This window comes from Hevea brasiliensis, chromosome 9 (assembly GCF_030052815.1).
Source record: "Hevea brasiliensis isolate MT/VB/25A 57/8 chromosome 9, ASM3005281v1, whole genome shotgun sequence".
In the NCBI taxonomy this organism is placed as follows: Eukaryota; Viridiplantae; Streptophyta; class Magnoliopsida; order Malpighiales; family Euphorbiaceae; genus Hevea; species Hevea brasiliensis.
Window position 1 is genome coordinate 72,059,646 of NC_079501.1, and position 4,627 is coordinate 72,064,272.

General features: G+C 34.0%; 1 non-coding gene across 1 annotated transcript; it reads left to right on the forward strand.

Annotated features, from left to right (window-relative positions):
* The first annotated feature begins 1,040 nt into the window (after window positions 1-1,040).
* On the forward strand, window positions 1,041-1,147 carry LOC131183513 (small nucleolar RNA R71). Its single transcript, XR_009151564.1, has one exon. It is a non-coding gene; the product is annotated as a small nucleolar RNA R71 (small nucleolar RNA).
* Window positions 1,148-4,627: the final 3,480 nt, after the last annotated feature.

Below are 4,627 nucleotides of genomic sequence, written 5' to 3' on the forward strand. Positions count from 1 at the left end.
AAGATGCCAAACACACTGCAGAGTATCAAAAAGGTTAGTGCACTTGTTCTTGATCTAATCTAGGGTTCTAATGAATTAATCTATTAATTCTAAAATCTTAAATGGCAATTATAGATCCAAAAACATATTAAAAGAGTTTTAATATACTGTTTATCATTGAAATCAAATAGATAAAAATGAATCTTGCATGATGCATGTGACCCTAGATGAAAATTTTTGAATTCAATGATCTAAACTTATATTTTTCATGTTTCCGCTCCTTCATCGGCAGTTTACCGATCTGTTTGTTTGAAGAATCAGCTTATTGGACAATCTGATTTTCAAGCATCTTATTATGAGTAGCCAACTGATTCATTCTGGAAGCTAATTGTTTTATCATCTCATTCTACTATTGTTGTACTATCAAAAAGCTTTTCATCATGGATTTCATGATCAGCTTAGATTCTGGCTATTGAGGTTGAAAAGGTGGTGGTGGTTGTATCAAATTTGTCCTCTGTTTTGAAAACTAGGTGGTGGTGGTCTATATCCCTACTATTTATTTATGGGTTAGTTCTGCTAATTCTGCGAATTAGACCATGAGAAGTTGGGGTTATTCCTCCATCCAGGGTTATAGGTGTTCAAGTATGGATTATTAATCTGGCTCTGGTTGAAGTTTTCTCCATTGTTCACATAGTTCATTTGTTATAGAAGGTTCACTGTAATTACTGCATTCTGAAGTTGCGTGACCTCCTCCACAGTTATCATGGTGTTGGTTACTTGACCCTATTACATTGGCTTGTATCTTTTAAAGCCTTTTTGTGAGCTGGTCAAACTGAGCATTAATCATACTTAGGGCATCCAATTCTAGGATCTCTGCTATCCTTCTTATATCTCCCCTTTTGTTTGACCACTCAAAATTGTGATATGCAACCCTCTCTAGTAGTTCTAGAGCTTTAGCTATTATTTTCTCCATGAGGTCTTCTCTTACTACTAAATCAACTATACTCCTTGTGGTTGGTAGAAGTCCATTATAGAAGTTTTGAACTAGGAGCTAGTCTTCTATGCCATGGTGTGGGCATTCCCTTTGCAGGTCTTTGTACCTCTCCCATGCATCATAGAGTGATTCTCCTTCTCTTTGTTTGAAAGTATTCAATTCTACTCTTAGTTTTGTAGTCTTTATAGGTAGGAAATTTCTTGCTAGGAAGGCTTGTGAAAGATCCTCCCAGAAGGTGAATGTTCCAGCTGGTTGAGAAAGCAGCTACTTTCTTGCCTTATCTCAGAGGGAGAATGGGAATGCTCTGAGTCTAATAGCTTGATCAGAGACCCCATTCATCTTAAAAGTGCTGCAAAAAGCAAGAAAACACTATAAATGATAATGTGGATCTTCTATAGGTGAGCCTCCAAATTGAGTTTGCTAAATTATCTAGAGCCATGCCAGTTTAAGTTCAAAATTGTTGGCCTCCATTGTTGGCCTGGTAACACTGGATTGGAATCCTTGGATAGTTGAGGCTCCATAGTCTTTCAAGGGTCTTGGCCTATTGTTATTATTAGCCATGACTGGAGTTTCAAAAACTGCAGGTTCTGGTTCTTGATGTCTCCTTCCTTGTTTGATGGCTCTTAGAGTCTTATCTATTTCAAGATCCAATTCAAGCAATTTTTCTTCAGGCTTGTTTCTAGTCATAAACTGAACTGAGAACCTGAAAAAGAAACAAAAAGTAAAATAAAATTAATTAATCTAAAATAATAAAAATAAATATTTAAATCAACTAAATTGCCTATCACTTAATTAAACTAAAATTCCCCAGCAACAGCGCCAAAAACTTATTCACTAAATCATGAACAAGTAATACAGTAGTGAGTAGAGTATCATTCCCATGAGGAATTTATAGGCGTAAGTACTAAGCTAGGTAGCAATTTTAACTGTTTAAACTACCAAAGTTATGGAGATATTAAATCTAAACTACTGCTGAGAATATTAGGAAATAAGAGAGAATAAAGCTGAGATTTTAATCTAAAAGAATCTATGAGGGAAACAATTCTAGCCTTAAGATTTCATACTTTAATTCTATTATGGATTTAACCTTGCTTATTCAATAGATTGAGGATTGTTACTTTGATAGAAATTAATCCTAAGGTATCCTAGGTCCTCTCTCAAGGCACCTAGGGTATATTTTAATTAATCTGAACCCTACTTTTGTGACAATCAATCTTAATTAAAACCCTTTAAGATCTTTAATTAATTATGAAATTTCATAAAGGATGTCAGCCTATCTCTAAGTCAGATTTCCTAGGTTCGAAATCCTGATTTCCAATACTAATCTTCACCTTTCAGTTCTTCAACTAGTATCTTATGTCATGACTCAGTAGGTACTAACACATAGCATGCATTAAGAACACAAAATATTGAATCAAATCACAAGGCTCAATTCCATTAAATAAACTTACTATATATTCATAATAGAAATTAAAAGTGCTACTCTCCTAATTCCAAAATTAAAGAAACTACTCACTCATGGTGAGTTTAACAAACATATTGTAATTAAAATAAAATAACATAAAAGCAATTTGAAGAAATTAAACAAAAGAACCCAGAAAAAGATTTTGCAGCTTTAAACTTTTGAAACTTCAGCTGAGAGCTCTTCTCCTTAATGCTAATGCAACTTTTCTCCAAAGGGTTTCGAAAACTAGGGTTTACAAAGATAAAATTGACTCTAGACTAGAAAATCTTCTTTCGAAGGTCCTCTCCCTATTTCTATCTTTTGGTATTTATATGAGGTGTCTCAGGGCCATGTTTTAGAGTCCCAAGAACCTTAGAAGTCCATTCGAAGTGTGAAAAGTGGAGTTGGAATCGTATCAGAAGCCTGTCTACTGTAAAGTACACGATCCATGTGGCACTACACGGCTTTAGTCAGGTGCGATTTTGGCTTTAGTCAGGCAGGATTTTGGCTTTAGTCAAGTGGGAACTAGAAAGTTACATGGGGGTCCTTAGGTTTACATGGGTTGAAGTACACGACCTATGTACTATCTTCCTTCTTTGACTCTTCAACTTTGGATGTCCAAAAGGTTACACAGGGCATTGTAGGGTACACGAGTTAGTTACATGACCCAAGTACTATGGATTCTTCATATTCTCTTCAGCCTCTTCCTGCCAGAGGGTTACACAGGTCTGGCTTGCTATGTGACACCCCTTACCCGTCTACAGTGTAGCCTCACACCCGGTGTCGGAGCTTCTTAACTTAACTCATTTCATTCTTAATTTCAATTAAGATTTTTATAAATTTAAATGTAATTATTTTAACAGAGAAACTGATGGAGTTTCCCTTAATTTATTAATATTCTGACGATTTTCCCACCTGATTGAAAAACAAATGTAGTAATATTCTCATTCTCATATTCTCATTCTCATCATCAATTTAATGTCACTCATATAAATACATATGAAATTTCAAATCATTTCCATACATACACAACTCAAATATGAAATTTAAAACTTTATTAATTTACATCATGTGCAAATTTAATATACAAATATATATTTTTCACAATAATTACAAAAGTGTCTAATGGTCTTACCCAAAATGGAAGTCTAATTACAAATCACAAATTACAAAATACAAAATTACTAATGAAGTCTAATGGTACTACCCAAAACACTACACGAATGAGGGACACTAGACACAATGCAGATTTGACTCTCACCCAGTCTAAGGTCTGCTGGGCTCTCGCTCTATATCTCTAGTACCTACGAGTGGCAAAAAATGACGCACTAAGCAATATAGCTTAGTGGTGCTAATATAAAATAAAAATAAACTAAAATAAATAAATATGTAGAAATTATATTGTTATTTTTTTGCTTACTAGATTTCTGGTAATTATTCATAATATTCTTAATATTAGTACTTTTTATGCTCATTATTTGGTTATGAATTATTAAGACTTATTTTGGTTGCCAAAGTAACCTATACTAGTTGACTGGACTGGATAAACAGGTAAACTAACACTGGGTACTAAGTACCTCGGGCCGTCACAGCATCGGTCACAAGGTGTTTGCTAGGTGTGCAACAAAATGGCTAATAAGCCATATCAAATATCAGGCATAAAGCCAAGTGCATCAATCATAGCAAAATGGCCATAGGCCATAATATCATAAAATGCCATAAATCACAGAATAGCAGAAAACCATATGCAGTACTGCTATCGAAATCCTATTGGCATGCCAACCTATCCAAACCAATCATACTAGGCATGTTACAAAGATAATTGTTTAATTCTTTGCAATTAATTTGTGGTGATTACTATTCACCTTACTATTCATGCATAATTGCTAACTTTTTCATAATTAATAGGTAGGTAAGTTTTAATTGCACTAAAATACCATATTTTGGGTTTTACATATGTTGGCATTGGTTGCCAATTTCAATTCAAAGCTCATTGGAAGTTATTTAAAATTTTTAGATTTAGTCACTTAGGTTTACTATTCCATTGGACCAATCTACAGTAAGAATTTGGCTAAACTTTCTTCATCAAAGTTGTTTCTTAATGTGTCTTCTTTAATTCTATTTTTTGAATTACTCCAATAGGAGTTTTGTAGCTCAAGCGATGGCAATTTTACTATAACTGATAGGATTGATCATTGTCCAGATTTTCT